Here is an 18,509-nt window from a genome sequence, read left to right as displayed (position 1 = left end):
CTTCTCCACCCACTCCATCCTGCCTGTACTCTTTTCTTCACTTCTCTTCCACACTCACTGTTACTCTGAACTATTGACCCCAAGTATTTAAACTCATCCACCTTCACCACCTCTACTCCTTGCATCCTCAACATTCCTCTATCCTCCATCTCATTCACACACATATATTCTGTCTTAGTCCTGCTGACCTTCATTCCTCTTCTCTCTAGAGCATATCTCCATCTCTCCAGGGTCTCCTCCACCTGTTCCCTACTCTCACTACAGATCACAATGTCATCTGCAAACATCATAGTCCAAGGGGACTCCTGTCTGATCTCGTCTGTCAACCTGTCCATCACCATTGCAAATAAGAAAGGGCTCAGAGCTGATCCTTGATGTAACCCCACCTCCACCTTAAACGCATCCGTCACTCCCACCGCAGACTTCACCACTGTCACACTACCCTCGTACATATCCTGTACCACTCTTACATACTTCTCTGACACTCCTGACTTCCTCATACAATACCACAACTCCTCTATAGGCATCCTGTCATATGCTTTCTCTAAGTCTACAAAAACACAATGCAACTACTTCTGACATTCTCTGTACTTCTCCATCAACACTTTCAAAACAAACATCACATCTGTAGTGCTCTTTCCCAGCATGAAACCATACTGCTGATTACTAATCATCACATATAGATGTACTTCAGTAGATCGAACTTTTACAAGTTCAAACCACAGATGTCTTGAGACCATATGTTCGAACTTGTAAAAGGACGAACACTAAAGAAAAAAGAAAGAAAAACAATGAAAAACAAAATTAAACATGTTTAGCAGGGGGGGCTACACCCATCTGCACCTCCCCATGTGGGGGCCTTTTTCCCCCACACCCGCCTACTTAAATATACCAACTCCAGGATTGCACTACATTGCAGAAAAGGAAAATCATCCTGTTCCACACTGTACGGAGATCTCCATTTAGTCCAATCGAACTTTTACAAGTTCAAACATATGGCCTCGGCCATATGATGTTCGAACTTGTAAAAGTTCGATCTACTGAAGGGGACCCATATCTATATATATATATATATACATATATATATATATATATATATTTATAGAGAGAGAGAGAGAGAGAGCATATAATATATGCTGTATATAATGATATATGCTATCAGTTGTCTAACTTTCCAAGGCCAATATACGTCAAAGGTAAAATTACCAGTTCAATAAAACAAATGCAGATATATTAATCACATTAAGTCAGCTATACACCCTGAGCATCAGACTCAAAGCTTAGGTATCCCTGAATACAAACAATAGAAAACAAGGATATAGCACAGTTATCATCACTTGCACAGGGTGTTGTGTAGGGGACAGGAAGCCTTGGCTAAAACAAAAGATTGGTGAGTGTATGTGAGTAAGAATGAGAAACATGCAGACATCTGGATAAACAAACAAATGACCAATAAGACAAAATGAGTTTTAAGCTGCACTGCTGAATCATATAACTGTTGTGTATGTGTCTGTAGGGGTTGTAGGGGTCCACCAGGTGAAATTGGTATGTGAGTGTCTGCATGAATGCAGCCAAGCTCTGTGCTAGCTGTACATCGTGGTATGTTGGACAGGTGTGAACCATGCATGGTAGAGGTGCCAGTTCATCGTTGTCATCCCTGACCACAAGAATTGTCTCTGCCAGGAGTAGCACTGGCGCATCCATGCCCACAGTCAGATGCACTACTGCTACCTGAACATGACTGATGCCTCCTGGATGATCTCCCTTCATGGGAACACCCAGGATGATGAACCCATGGCCTGACACATCTGGGTGTAGACAGCATACTCACTGATGGAGCACTGAAAGTACTGCCACTATGGGAGCATGACCAGGCATGGCCACATTTGTTAACAGCAGATGATGAGGCTGACCTACACCCATCCCTCTCAGCAAATGTTCCACCACAAACAATTCCAATTTTGTGACAAACATCTCTTGATTTAAAGTGTCATTTATCTGATCCGTTGAATCAGTAACACAGTGGAAGCAGTCACACATGTCAGCCTGTGTCACATCTACAACCCTTACCAATTGTCTGGAGCACCTATGGGAATGTGCCTGTGCCTTCATGATGGCCTTAAACATATGTTTAGTGGCATGGCAAGAGACACCTGCACCAAGTGGAGGAGAGACACCAGGCCCCCTCCAATCTCTCCTATCAATACTCCTGCATGGCACCTCAACCACACTTTGGCTATGGCCAGAGTCATCAGGCACTGAAGCTGCAGTAGCCACACTTCCCTGATCAATGGTCTCGCCTACCACCTGTTCAATGTCTGAGGACTCCCTGCAATGGGTAGGTGTAGGCCTATTGGCTGTGTCCGATGGAATTGCAGGAGATGGCTGTTTGTCAACCTCAGTGTCAGATTCAACCTCTGTACCACCCAACCGTGCCTCTATTTGGACACAGTTATTATCAGAGTCTGCTGATACACTGACATCAGATGGCAAATGGCCCACAGTTCCAATGTCAAGATCGCCTTTGCTGAAAAGCAACAAACAGAGGAAAAAATTAATACCTACACTACTATAGTCCAATATATACTAACAAACTAACAGTGCTGCCACTATTACAGATGGTACAGCAATACACACAACAGGCCTGACACCAATATCACACACTAAAATATTTTCTTAAATTGTGCTTCCCTCTGCAAGTCAGATGGTTCTGAAAGAATTTACACAAAAGGTAAGGACAACATCAACACATGTAGCAGCAACAGAGGGGTTAATGCTTTTACCCCTTTATATGTCCATTAACTATACTTTCAACAAGAACATGGCTGACAACTCCAACCAAAGCTAATAACTTTAGCAATTTTCAATCACCTGCCCCCCCACAAAAAAAAAATTAATGTGACACAAAAGAAATGCATTGATTTCAATTGTTTTACTATACAACAGTATTCAACTGTTGAGATACCAAAGCTTACCTGGAAGCTCCTCCTGAGACATGTTTGATGTCTCTGAAACTGTTCCAGGACATACTGTACTCCATTCTCCTGTGAGCTGTCTGGATCCCTGATATTGTCTAGAAACTCTTCATTGGGTATTAGTGGTAGTGCCCTAGCAGGCCCTCCCCTGGTAACCATCTGGTCATGGCCCACTGCATCTGCTCTCCTCCATGCAGATGTGATTGTGGCCCGCTGCATCTGCTCTCCTCCATGCAGATGTGATCATGCCAGTGGCCCACTGGCACACCTGTTCATATGTCCTGCCATAGCCAATTATGATATTCATGTCATTAACCATTTGGCACTAAATTTGCATCCTGTGTGCCAGATCTCCCAGTCCTTTTTGCAGCAGAAAAGCAACATGTTGCCTAAAGGCATCCACTTTTACCTGGTTTTCAGCATTGCTGAAGGGAGGATCTGAGAATTGACATGCCTGAGAGGCATAGTCCTAGGCATTCTAAAAGACAATGGAAGGATAATACAAATAAGTATTAAATAACTACAAAATAACTGTTTCCAGATAAAACAGAAAAGGTAGTCACTAAGTAATACCCACTGGAGAAACATAAAACAGTGCAGAGTGTGAAATATGAACAACAGGCAGGATGCAAAACAAGGAGAGTAACAAAAGCAACATATCCTTGTTTGTGCCATAACAGTAACTCAGATATGTTCCCCCCAAAAGAACAGGCAAATGACAAATTTTGCTAACAAACCTTCTTTGAAATGCTAATAGTGCTATCAAAGGAACTGTTCCTGAAACATTTGTACATATTTATCACAAAGCATTCCATTTTCATGTATTAGCAATTGTGTATACCTGTAAAATGGATTGGCAAACATGCCAATGCCATTAGTACACTTGTAACTAATGCATACAGATAAAAGAGTAAAAGACTTTGCTTCAGAGCTTTTCAAAATACATTGCAGTATATGCAGTATGCAGCTAACAAAATGCAAGCATAACTTCTGATGTTCAGTAATCCTCTGTACAGATATAGCCCAAAAAATAGCTTATATGCACTCTTCCCAATATAAATAAACAAGTCTCCTCACCATCAGTTTGCCTAGCTGCAGTTGCCTTTTTTACATGGTGTAGATTCAGGGCTGTTAGCATGGTGAAGATGCAAATGAGGTGTGATCTCATTAAAATTTCAGAATCCCAAATACTTGCATCCGTGTAGTAGATGTAAACATAGTGCGGACACTCCCTCAGTGTTTGTTGTTAATGGATTTCAACTGTGAATAATTACTGGTTAGGAGAAGGAAAACACAACAGCACTGCAGACTGCCTCACTTCCACTGGGTGTGTCAGGTTAGATAGACAAAATGTTAGATGTAAGTTGGGAAATGTAAGTAAGCAGCACACAATTCACAGGTTGTGTTCATTGACATCCAACCTGCCCTTCATTTGCTTACAATTGCAAATGATATTATTTCCAGTTAATATCCTCACACATTTTAAGGCCAATGATATAGATTAGAATGGGTTGCACACTGCATGTCTCAGATTACTGGTCAGATAACTAAAGCATGGCCAACAAACACAGAAAGGTAAGGCTCAGCTGTATATTTGCAAGTGATAATCATATCAGGTTGTGTGATCACTAAGTGTAATTCATTCAAAAATAATATGTGTACAAATAACACTTGTATGGTTTGATGTCACTGTAGATACTGCTGCTATTGGTGGTGTACAGAATGAGTTGAAGTCTTTGCTGCAAAGCTGTTTGCATGGCAAAGAGGGATAAGGTACCCATCTTTCATTCTAAAGTGTTGGAGTGAGAGTTCAAATCCAGATCTATGTAGACATATCTTATGTGATACATCATTTTCTTGTGTGTATGTCATACACTGATTTTCCTCAATTCAACTACTTTCTGTTTTTTTTTTCCTTTTTTCCTTTTCTGTCTTTGTTGAGGGAGACAATATTTGCATGATGCAGTGGGTAGTGCAAATCACAGGAACAGAGGAATTGAATGGTGGGCTTGGCTACACTTATCTCATTTGTGCAAGGCACAATAGTGTGGAAACTGGACAACTGGACCACCCATGAAGCAGACATGTCCCAGACAGACAAAAATAAATACCTGGATACATTCAATTTGTGAACACACAAAGTGGCATTGCGTGGTGGTTAAAAGTTAGACCTTAAGAATGATTAGTCAAAATAGGGAATGTCATGTAGCTAGTAGGTGAAAGTGTAGGGCTGGAGTACAGATGGTCCTAGGTTCTAGTGCAGGGTGTACAACTTATTTTTCACTGTTGTGACTTTGCAGTTTATAGAAATGAACTTAAATATAGACAAGTGTTATTTCAACCTTCTTGTGGCAACAGGTGTAAGTGTAGGACTACCATACACATGGTTCTGGGTTCAAATACAGGATAGTCTATACAGATTTACTGTTGTTCCAATTCCCATTTTTATACTCTCACTTATAACACTTGAGATAGTGGGACTGATATTAATTATATGTACAAGGGATGAGACACAAGTACTGTGTCAGTTATTTATTTATTTATTTATTTATTTATATATGTATTATCACTTTTATTATCAGATGTATAACTGTGGGTATACTGCACACTATATTTCTGTAAGTATAATTCTACTATCCAGACTGGCATAGCCTTCACATTTGCCTAAAATACATACACAACTGCTTGAACATCCAATAACCTTGCAATTCCAATTATGTAATGCCTCACTGATTGGCAATACTGCTGTCCACTTACCACCGGGCAAACATGCAGCAACAGTGAACAGCAGCAGCAAACTGCTGCAGATGCCTTCTCACAATGCCACTTAACTCTGCTATGCTATGCCAACACACAGCTACACATCTCATATAAACAATTTATGTCATTGCATTATAACTCTGAAATGAAAAGTATTAGATACACCTGTATTCGAACTCAGTACCATCTGGCCTCAAAAAGGAATATATCAGTGCATTAACATCTGTTGCTACAGAGTCAGTTAAGCAGCAGGTGTATTTCATAGACTCAATATTAACTGTTAGGCTTTAGCAATAAAGTTCAAATTTGTGCACTGCTTAGTTAAGTGCACACTTGTGTATCTAGCATGTGTATGAACATTGCTAGCCATTGTGCAAAGCTATTGCTTACCACTATATGGAATTGTACATATTATGATGTATTACTGCTGTGTGCTGTCCATTTCCTGTGTATGACATGAAATGACATGTGGAAACATTGCAGACTGAGGACCCTATCTAACAATATGTCACATATTTACAATTCATCCATGTGTCGCCACCCCCCCAAGCACTGCAATCCTGGTGTCTCAGTACTTTTTCCACACATATATTAACCAAACTACAAAATATAATATCAAATGTTGTGTTCAATGCAATGCACATCAATCTGGTAACATGCAGAACTACAATTATTGATCCATACACCTAAAAACCCTTATCTGCAAGGCTAGAGAATGAATCAGCATGGACCATATCCAGAGGGACATAGGTGACATTTAACACACTTGACCTGGCCCATTTTGTTTTTGGCAAGGATAGATCTTTCCTATTAAACCTTATGTACTTTTTTAGATACTGACCCCAAAGTCATGTATGAGGAATAACAGGACATACCACCTATGTTGATTTATGCAAGGCCTTTGACATTATCCTTCATTCAAGCATAATGGTGAAGATCTCCCATGTGGAAATTAAGCCATACAGTATTAGAGAGATAGGCAACTAGTTCATAGACAGAAAACACACTCTCAAAGTTGGGAACTGCACCTCCACCACTAGCCACTTACCATTAGAATACCACAATGATCTGTGCTGGGCCCTCAACTGTTTGCAAACTACTTCCTTAAAGTTCAGGCAACAGTAGATGGCCTGTGGTTTACCAAGATTGCAAATGACTGTTAAATGGATGCACTAATACAGAGTCCCCCAGTGATGGTAACATATAACAGAAGGGGCTGACACATACAAATGATTGGTGCCAAACTCATGGACTGAAACTTAAAGCATACAATGCCGTATTGTTCCCTTTGGCAATGAAGTACCCATGCTAAATATGATATACATTTTTTTATTTTATTTTTATTTATTTATTACATTTGATTACCAGGTAGTGTCTGACTGTGCACATAGCCCATTTTCAGTGGAGACCTAGGGAGAAAAACTCCAGTATTAAGTACATAGATAGATAGCATTATGGTTTGTAATATTTAACAAAGTCAGCAATTTATACAATAGTTGTCAGTATACAATAATTGATATAACCTATTACAAATAATTCACAAGAACATATTGATAACTTATTACAACTAATACAATAGGAAATATTGATACAGAGAAGCAGTACCAAACAGAGAAAACATTAGACTCGTGTTCTAGGAACCTGAATATAGAGTGGTGCAGCTTGCACATGAAGTGTGAGGCTTGATTTGACAGAGGTAAATAGCCATAGAGAGAAGAAGAAATAAAAATTGGACATTGTAGTAGTGGTTCTAGAAGACAGTCATGCAGCAAAACCTCTGAGTCAATGCATGGGGAGAGGGGGACAGAATTAAAGTTGGGTTTATCCTGGTGAGGAGCAGGGGCAGAGCCAGTTGTCTTTGAAGTGATGTTTTAGCTTAGTTTTGAAGGAAGAGTGTCAGGGAGTGATTTGAATGTTTAGGAGGAGAGCATTCCATAGCTTATCTATTTTATTAGAGTATAGAGTCACTGTGGTAGTTGTGAGATTGTGTGATTTTTGAGCAATGGTTTATTTGAAAACCTAAGGAATCTGCTGTAAACCTGTAGTTGGACTAGTGTTGATATGGCTGTGCAGTTTTTGGGGTTGTGGATGATATTGTGAGTGAAGGTAATTTGATTGAGGGTTAGTAGGTTAGGGAGTTCTAGCCATTTTAGTTGTTGAAGAGCAATGCAATGATGGGTTTTGTGGAGGAGATTGTTGGCAAACTTTGTGATTTTGTTATAGCAGGACTCAAGATTATGGAGGTCTGAGTGGCATAGCTTGGTGAATGTGTGTGAGCCATAGAGAAGGGTAGACAGTAGTTGTGATCTATCAGTGGCTACTCTGGCTTGGGAAGTTTGGTAGGGTTTGGCCCTATATAGCAAGTTGAGTTTTGCATGGACTTTTTAAATAGTTTGGTAGATGTGAATATCAAATTTTAGCCTGTTATCGATTGTAACACCTAGGAGCTTAGCCTAATTACTAAGTTCAATTGTGGTACCATTAGCTGATTTAATGCATAGGGGTGGGTAGTTGTGTTTGATGGGTTTTTAGGAGAAGATTATTAGCTTGGTCTTATTTGGGTTAAGGATGAGCTGGTGCTCTGATAGGTAAGTTTCAATTTCTTGGAATTATTTTGCATATTAGTTTGGAGTTCAGGTGGGGAAGGGGCTGAGCAGATAAGGGATGTGTCATCTGCATACTGTATGATAGAGGCATGTTGGGTTGCTGAGTTTAGATTGTTGGTAAAAATGGTGAAAAGTAGGGGGCTGAGTATGGATCCTTGGGGTACACCAGTGGAAACTGGCAGCAGTGGGGAGAAAGTGTTTTCCCATTTAGTGGCCTGATGATGGTTAGACAGATAACTGTGAAACCATGGTAGGGATGCTGACAGATAACTGTGAAACCATGCTGGGGATTCTGTGTTAAGACTGAAGCCAGTTTATTAAGTAGTATTTGGTGGGAAATGGTGTCAAAAGCTTTTGACATGTCCAGAAAAATAGCTGATACTAAAATTTGTTTTTGATAAGGTGATGGACGGTGTTGGTGAAGGATACTAAGGTTGTGCTTGTGCTGTGCTTGGGTCTGAAGCCATGCTGGGTATTGGATAGAAGGTTATTTGTGGTAAGGTGGCTCAGGAGCTGTTAATTATGCATTTCTCTAAACCTTTTTGCTATGGGTGGGAGGATGGCAATCAGACAGTAGTTAGTGACATTTTTAGTTGGGCCACCTTTGTGAAGGGGATTTTCCAGAGTTGAGGGATGTATTGCTTTGTGATTGAGCAATTGATTAGTATGGACACTGGGTAAGCTATGGATGGAGCTGCAATTTTTAGGAACTCATTTGGAAGTTGGTTGGCTGTGAGGCAGCATGATTTAAGTTTGCCTAGGAGTTTTCTGATGTAGGAGGTTTGAATAGGTTTTAATGAGAAGTGATTTGTATAGTTAGGGTCTTGGGGGAGTTAGTGAGTGGTAGCTTTCGGTGGCTGTTTAGGAGGCTTGTGATTGAGTTTATGAAGTTTGAGTTAAGTTGTGAGGATATGGGTTCAGTGGTGTCTGATGTGCAAGGAGTGGGGGTGGGATTTTTTTTCAGGGTTGAGGAGATGGTTGATTGTTTGCCAGAATTTCTGTGGGTTATGGTGGCATTTTTGTTGAGAGGTTTGGTAGTAGAGTTTCTTATCATTGTAGATTTGTTTCTTTGCTTGGTTTCATAATTGTTGATAGGTAGTGAGGTTGGAGGAGTTTTTGGTGGATAGGTGTAGGGCTCTGGCTCTATCTCTTTTTTGATTAGTAGTTTAGTGCCTTGAGAAATCCATTGTAATTGCTTTGCTTTGATGTGTAGTTTTCTTATGGGTGATAGACTATCTAGAATTCTAAGGAATTTGTTATTAAAGAAATCAACTGCATGGTCAAGTTGGAGGTCAATTAAAGGTGACCAGTCACAGTTTTGAAGTAGTTGGTTGAATAGGTCAGGGGAGATTTTTTTTTTTACTGTAGATGTGTTTAAAGGCATTAATGTATTGATAGGGTACTTGTATTTTTACACTGCGAGCCTTCTACACTCCCTAGAGCTATTAGGCTAGTAGCCTCCTATGAACATATGAAGCTAAGAGCCTATGCAAGCCTCCCAACATCTTGCTCCCACATGGCCTTCTTATGTCATCTACTATAAGGTAACCTGCACTCCTGTAAAAGTCCTATTTATGCTGTGGTGCTTGCATAAAGTGCTGTGATCTATAGTCTGTGTACTTTGATAAGTAGGGGTTCTGTTCTCACTGCAGCCAACTTGCTGTGTATGTCTAGACAGAAAAGCAGAAGTGTGTATCCCATAGTTAATGCTGCAATACTATGGAATGACAGTATTTTGATTCTTGCAGATGGCTACATATCCATTTCATGCAGCCGATCGAGCATCTTGTCTCCCACATGGCCTGCTGATGTCTTTTGCTGTAAGTTCACTTGAACTCTTGTAAAAATCAGACTTGTGTGACGGTGCTTGCATAAGTACTGAGTTCTGTAGTCTGTGTACTTAGATAGGTAGGGGTTCAGTTCTCACTGCAGTCAACTGGGTATGTGGGTATGTGTGTGTGTGTGTGTGTGTGTGTGTGTGTGTGTGTGTGTGTGTGTGTGTGTGTGTGTGTGTGTGTGTGCGTGTGTGTGTGAGCTCTTGCTTGACATTATAGAGAGCATTTTATATCAGCATGTGGGACATTGTTATATTCTCTTTAACAGACATTGTTGATGTCATCAGCTGTAAAGTGCTGTCTGACACACTCCAAGTTATACATCGGCTGTGACACTGAGCTCTGTAGTTCATCTACATAGATAGGTAGGAGTTAAATTCTCACTGCCATCAAGTGTTTATGTGTGAGCTCTTCTTGATATTACTGAAAACACTGTTATATTCTCCTCAACAGACACTGTTGATATCATCAGCTATATCACATTTTTGGATATTCAGTTCTCCCACCAGGACAGGGTCAGACCCATGCCGGGAGGCCAGACAGATGCAACCTCATCCTACACCAGAAAGATTACAGTGACATGGCTTTAACACTATCCACATACATCATGACATGTTTTGTAGGCCCTGTGTTATCTTGCTGAGAAAGCCCTGTGGTCTCTCCAGCTGCTGCATGTGTCTGGTGAGGTACATGCAAAGGAGAACATTATAGTCTATTACTGTTCTGATGAGGTTTGACTACAGTGCTGTCATACAATTCTAAGATCTGAATATGATGGTGTGATGTATGATGTGCACAACATAGGCTTTCAATACCAGTGTGGAGACTTGGTGGTCAGAGATATATCTACTTGTGTTCCCAGTGCTGGCATCATTGGGTGTCAGCATATCAGCACCATTGTCAGTTTTGTGATTAACATGAAATTCCACCTTTCAGATGGACCAAAAAAGACACATTTCTGCATTTAATTGTAGATTGTGTGCCTTTGTCCCCATTCATTTGTCTTTGTTAGCTCCTCCTGTACTATATCATCATTGGTGGACTCAATGATTATACCCAATATGCAAGAATCAGCAAACCTGGTAATATAAAGGCCATGTACTTTAGCCTGAACTGTCAAGAAATAGAGTCCAAATGCTGAACGGTCAAGCACAGATCCCTGGGGTATGTCAATGGTGGCATCTCTACTGGTACAGGTTGATTCACTAGATTTCACAGTATGCGTTCTGTCGATGAGACAATTTGTTACCCATCTGCTGACATAAGGGTCAGTCCTCAACTGAAAGGGTTTCTCGGTAATATCTGATGGGGGATTGTGTCAAAACCCTAGGCCAGATCATGATAGGTAGTACGCCTGTCTTACCTTCATCCAGGCTTATCACATGAAAGCAATGACCTGTGACAACATCAGAGATTGCCTATGGTGTAACTCAACAAATTCACCTTCCTGATATGGTTGAATACACACTTCGACACACCCTCCACATGGCCTATATTCCCATACAAGGGTGGATGTCAACATTCATCTATCTGTGTAGAGGAGACAGCAACAAATGCATCTATGTATAGAGAGTGCCTGACTCTCCTCGACTGTGAGGTAGGCTAACATGTGATCATGGGCCACTTTTCTAGCTGTGTGCAGCAGACCTGTGTGGTTGTTAATGCTACATCATGTCTGTCACATCTGACAGCTGTCCTCAAAGAGGTCATCAAGGGCATGTATGGTGACAACAGTATCATCTTGTAGAACTTGACCAGGTAAAGCATTTTACACAAATCCACAATGAGGTATTCATTCAACACTGCCATATGTGGCCATAAACAGATATATCACCAAATGGGTAGACCAGTGCATCACGTATGTGGCATCTCACTCTGTTGACATGTGGCATGACCTATATCTCAGGTCCATACATTACAGCTGTCTGCTAGGCCCTTCCTTGTCCATTAGTTAAGTGATGAACATCACAGATGACATACACATGCTGTGTCCACACAACTGCCTGAAGGACTACAGAACATGGGCAATCATTGGCAACAGCTGTGATATTAGTATAATATAGACAGTAGCAATACATAACAAACACTGCTACCACAGGCATTGACAAGACACATGTGGGATTTCTTAATTCAGGAAACAAACACACCACCCAAGTATATAGTGGTCATCACTCCCTATAAGCAGACCAACAGGTATGTGACCCATGTGCTGGGGTAGAGGGTAAGTGGTACATCCACCAGCATCTGGTCAGAGTGCTGACTACTCCCTTGAATGTAACACAAGTATTGGGTATGTGAAGGACATCCACATCAGAAGCCATAATGCCTTCATGGTTCCCAGCCTTCATCACACCAATAACTGTGTATAATGCACCCTTCTTCATGTACCTCCTGACAAATCTTCCAGTGATGTATAACTGAAGTATGCCACCTTTGTCACAGTGAGCTGTCATATAGATTATAGGCCACACTCAGGTATTCTTTCTGTGTGATATACTGTCCAATGATGCGGAACACCAATAATGTTGTTACACCAGCTGCATGTGTGCTACCTGTTCTGCTTATGCACACACTACATACATAGGTGTTTGACAACATTAATGGCATATATATCATTCATGACAGTGTGGATTGTGCCATGTGTATGTATGTATATATAAATATGCCATGCACACAAGGCTGCTAGCCTGTATTTCCCATAATCACCTCCAGCAGATGTTACAGTGCCAGGACAGTGTGCATGGTTACCCTCACAGTGTGTGGATGTATCATAATAGTTGTTCAAGTGTGTGTGTGTACAGACTCATCTCTTATCACTGTAAATCACATATGTTATGTCACAGATATTGGATTACTGGTGGTATTAGTCTGATATTGTCCGTGATTGTCATTGTTCTTGTAATGTTTTCTATGAGCCTTTACCTGTGCCCACCTTGCTAGAGACCTCTGCTGAGACTACACTCATATTCAGGCATATCAATTTGCACAACTTCACAATATGTACCCTACCCCAAATGTATGTCAGATCCCTGATAGATGTCCTCTACATTATTCATGTAAGGATGCTTATATCACACAGACATCCTCCCCGTTGTTATGTCACCTTGTGTGACAGTCACATAAAACACATTTTCACTGCACAGTCCCTAATGTACCATAAAGAGATGTGATTGGTGTTGCTGCTACAACCATCTTCTATTGACATGCCCTCCTCTGCTGTACATTAAGTAGTTTCAACTGTTCTCATTCCCTGTACTCATTTCTATAATTCATGTGTGTGTCCCTATTCAATATGCACACTTCCCCTGAATTCTCATTTTACATGGCATTCCATGTCCCATTACAGATCATTTATACAGCTTCAGTACACACTGCCAGGAATGGGATATCACAACACACTGCATTGTATGTACACTGCCCTGTACTGTGTTTGGACCATATACTTCATATTCATACATCTCAACTGTCTAGATGTTCCCAAAATGTCCAGATGTGCTCCTTATCAAACTTGTGACTTTCTGCCATATCACTGGGATGATCTCAGGATTGATGTGAGTCAATATTACATATGCTTGGGTTCATACCTTTCAGCTGTCCTGATTTGTGCAAAATGTCCAGTTTTTGTCTCATGTTTTTGATCTTTTCTTCATATCATTTTGGTTTTCTGGCAAATAATTGGCATGTCATTGCAGATTTAAGTCAGAAACGGATGGCATACATTTGAGTTTCAAACTTCATGCTCTTCAGAAAGTGTAAGTATAGGCAACTGTACAACTTAGCATTCTATCAATGTTCGGAAGAGCAATATTAAAAACATGTCCCTATTTTGGGCCTTTCTCCCCCCATTATTTATGGCTTTGTCCAGATTTCTTGCTCTTAACATGTTGAGAGTTATGTTTGAGTTTCATTCTAATACAGTTCTATGTGACATCTATGTCAAATATGTCCCCATTTCTGGTTAAATGTTCCTGCATTATGTTGGCTTTTGTGCAGATGTGTTGCACTAATAGATTGAAACTATCTGTGAAGCCCTGGTGATCAATGTGGCATTTTGCAAAAATCTATGGACCGTAGGTGCTCTGCTTGAAACAGACTTCATATCCATATTTGCTTACATGATTTTCTGGTCAGCAACATTGTTGCCAGTCACAAAACCTAGGTTAGATGTGCCACATGGCTTTAATATTGCTTCGTGTGCTGCCACTTGCCATGCACGCCGCACAAATATGTAAACTCAGTGTAGGCTATGCACTGCGTTTACACAAAGCTTATTGAATCCCAGGATATTTTTAAACCCATTGCAAACTGCTTGCTATAATGAAGCAGTCTGCTACAATTTAGCTCACAAACAGAGTGCTACAGGGCTCAGGTCTGACTGCAAATTCAATACTGGCTTTTAAAGCCGATATTGAATTAAAGAGATCCAGATCGGCTAAAAATGCTGCCAAACACTTTATGCTTAGGGCAATTGTCCCTCTTACCCCTCCTTATTTATGCTCCTGCATTCATGACACAGTCTATGTATGTCACTTTTTAGTTATCAATGTGGTCTCATTACATTCAGTACACAGCTTGTGGCACATGCAGTAAGCAGTGTGTCCTCATTCCATTCAGTAAACGGGCTGCAACAATTTTCTGTCAACAGTGTTACCTCCTTACTTTAGTATACAGGCTATGGCACCATGTAGCCTGCATTGTAACCTCATTACATTCGGTATGCTGGCTATGGTAATGTGTAGTAAGTAGTGTCACTGCCTTACATTCAGCACACAGGCTGTGGCACTGTGCAGTCAGTAGTATGACATTATTATATTCAGTACACAGGCTGTGGTACTGAAATATACAGAGTGTCACCTCCTTACATTCAGTACACAGGCTGTGGTACTGTATGGTAAGCAGTGTCACCTCCTTACATTTAGTACATAGGTTGTGGCACTGTGCAGTCAACAGTATGACCTTATTACATTCAGTACACAGGGTGTGGCACTATACAGTAAGCAGTGTCACCTCCTTACATTTAGTACACAGGCTGTGGCACTTGCAATCAGCAATATGACTTCAAATTATTCAATACATAGATTGTGGCACTATGCAGTTAGGAGACTCACTTCCTTGCATTTAGTACACTGTGTGTGGGAAATGTGCATAGCAGGATGACATGTTTTTTGCACTTAGTATACAGATATTCTCACTGTGCATAGCTTCCTAGAAATACCAAACTGGCAATGGCTTTGGCTCAGAAACCATATCAAGCATATATTTTTCCAGTGTTGTGTTAAACTCTTGTGTATAGTCTTATCATTTACTGACAGACACCTATACAGGATGTCATCACTGTATGCCTATTAGACAGATCATCCACATAAAGAAAAAGTGATTACTGAGTGATGCTGGAGTAATCCAGGAGTAAAATTATGGACAACACAGGCTAGCACACCCAGGGTTAGCTCTTTTTAGCCATCATAATTTGACCATGAAACTTTCATCAGTTTTCAGTGAAAAATATGTAGATTTAATAATTTAATTATATGATATGCCATTATTAATTACAGGGTAGTTCTACCATGGCTGTATTTATCTGGTCTGTCTTATGTAAAGTAACAATAACTCCTTACTGAAACTATTTTATTACTAATGTATGATTTTAGCCATGTTTCACTGCTACTGACCACATCTGATTTACAGTTCTCAAGCCCTCAACCATCATTTGTGAAGTGTAGAATTTCACAGAAGGTGCTGTTGATGATTTGGATTTCAAGTCAAGCACAGGATAACTGCAAAATGTCAGGCTCTGATATAACAAGTGAAATAAAGATTCAGGAAGAGCTACGTGATAAACCATCCTACTCTAGTCTTCTTTAAACTGATCAAAGTCTGTACTCTTTTTTGATCTATAGAAAAGCTGATTCATCTTCAGCTTGCATGACTACTGCACATAACTTACTGATTTTGCAGTCAGTTGGTCTTAGAGATGCAAGGTACCTCCCTTGCAGAGCATGCAAATACTGCATCAGACCAATGTTATATATGCAGTCTAGTGCTACAGTTAAAGACTAACCAGCAAAACCATATTTGTTCAAATAAGTGTATGGTTAACAAACTGACTAATTCATCTTATATCACATCTCATATATCTAAAATGGCATATTTAACCATCTGGAGCTCAACTTAAACTTTGAATATTCAAAGTGACAGTTGCTCCACATCTTTCCACAAAATAAAGTTTCAAAGATTAAACTTACTGAAAGAGACAAAGATACACATGCTCAAATGGATACTGTGAGCTGTAAGCACAGGTCTATGGAGTTGCCATTTTGAGCAGTGCCCAACAAATCTGAGAATGTGACCTTAGAAACTGTTTTAATTTTTATGCTGGTTTATAAATACATAAGGGTAGCACATTGGTTCAGTAATTAAAGTGGCTTTTGTGCATATAAGACAAAACATCAAAGAGATTTTCCAGCAAGATACTACAAGTAGGAAATGCTTTGAACTTTACTCTATAATAGAGGTTGCAGGCTAGGAGTTTGACTGTTTCATGGCTCAGCAGTACATTCACAGCATATAATTGTTGGTATTCCAGTTCATGACAATAAACCACTCAGATGTACTGCTTGACTGATGATGTATTGCTTAAGAAATGTTGCTCTAGTGCAGGTTGGGTGAAACAAATTTCAACTGTTCTTCTGCTAGCAGCTGTGAAATCTATGCAGTTTTTTCTTAGAACATGTCTGCTATGATCTGGCAAAATCAGTTTCAATTCTTTGCTAATGATTCTGACAGCACTTGTGTAAGTAATGTAATGTTTATTAATAACAAAATGTTTTACATTGTTTCCACACAATTCTAAACTGCAAAACAAGAATATTTCAACTTGGTATGATAAAATTAGTTTCAGTTGTTTGCTAGCACTTCTGACAGCACTCTTGAAGAATGTAATGTAGTATTTTAGTCGAGTAAACTGCTGTAATTCACTATCTTGTGATTGATTTCCTTTAGAATTGTGTAAAATCACTTTCATTATTTTAACACTGTTGCAGTGGTTGAAAAAGCAATGCAATTCTGATTTTCTTTTCATAGCATCAAAATTCAATATAATTATTCCCAGCATAGGCAGGTACTAGGCATGCAATCCAGGAGTCCATTCAGGCACCCAGCCCAAATTCCCAACAACTTCAGCGCACTGGTTAACTGAGTTGCTCAGAGTCACACAAACAAATGTTTAGGGAATCAAATGCTGGACTACAGGAAGCAAAAGTGCCAGACAATGAACTTCTCTAGTCTGGGACATGACCCCACAAACTGATGAATAAGAGTCTCATACTCAAACAACAGAGCTAGCATTACTGAAACCAGTGCAATAAACATTAAACAAATTAAGTCATTTCATTTTCCCATCTCTATCTGAAAAGTATATTTTGTTATTGTCCACAAATGCAATTTTCTAAAGCATTTGTCTCAAGCAATACTTTAACAACATAAGCAGAATCATGCATTTGCATACGTCCAGTGAAATGTTTTGATATATGCACTTTCAATTTCTTTAATTGATTTAATCCAGATGTAGTAAAATCTGTTATATGGTTACGTATTGTACATTTCTTTCTTTTTAATTTTTATTATTTAGTATTAAAACAATTAATAAACAAATCAATTATAAAACATACAGATAATTATTTACATAGGTTCACAGCTGATCAATACATCAAAGTTATACATCAAATATAATTAATATTTTTCAAGCAAATCTTCAAGTTGAACAGAAATTTGATTGCTTTATTGTTCTGTAGATTTTAACTCATTACAGCTAAATGACACCTCCAGGTGTTTCAGGAGTTACATCCTATTGATGTCTCCAGGTGTCAAATATTACTTGTTCATATTTGCATTAATATTTCAAAAAACATGCAATATACAGAATATTAAAAAACTTTTCATCTTAAAGCTTATACAATAGAAAATAAACTGTATTACTATTTGACCTCTGTCTAGTGCAGATATTAATTACTGTTTATATATGTTTTTCTGTATGGACAGATGATGAGAGAAGACAGTGAGGAAAATTTTGTACAAACATTGCTATTTCTCTGGAAAAATTAAGAAATCAGAGCCATTGCTATAAAATAATTTTTTCTCAATATTGCAACAAATGGCATATTATAAACAAACAAGAGACAAACAAAGGACTCAAAATCTGGAGCCCTTGGTTTTTAAGTAGCATTTAGGATCTACCGTGAATAATCTACTCTCATTTAACAAACATAAGATAATGAAATCCCAAAACATGTAATACCTTTAGTAGTTGTTAGTCAAAACAAAAACATTTTAAAGGT

Source organism: Protopterus annectens, chromosome 12.part0 (assembly GCF_019279795.1).
Source record: "Protopterus annectens isolate FY-2018-M chromosome 12.part0, PAN1.0, whole genome shotgun sequence".
Classification (NCBI taxonomy): Eukaryota; Metazoa; Chordata; order Ceratodontiformes; family Protopteridae; genus Protopterus; species Protopterus annectens.
This window is presented reverse-complemented; position numbering follows the sequence as displayed.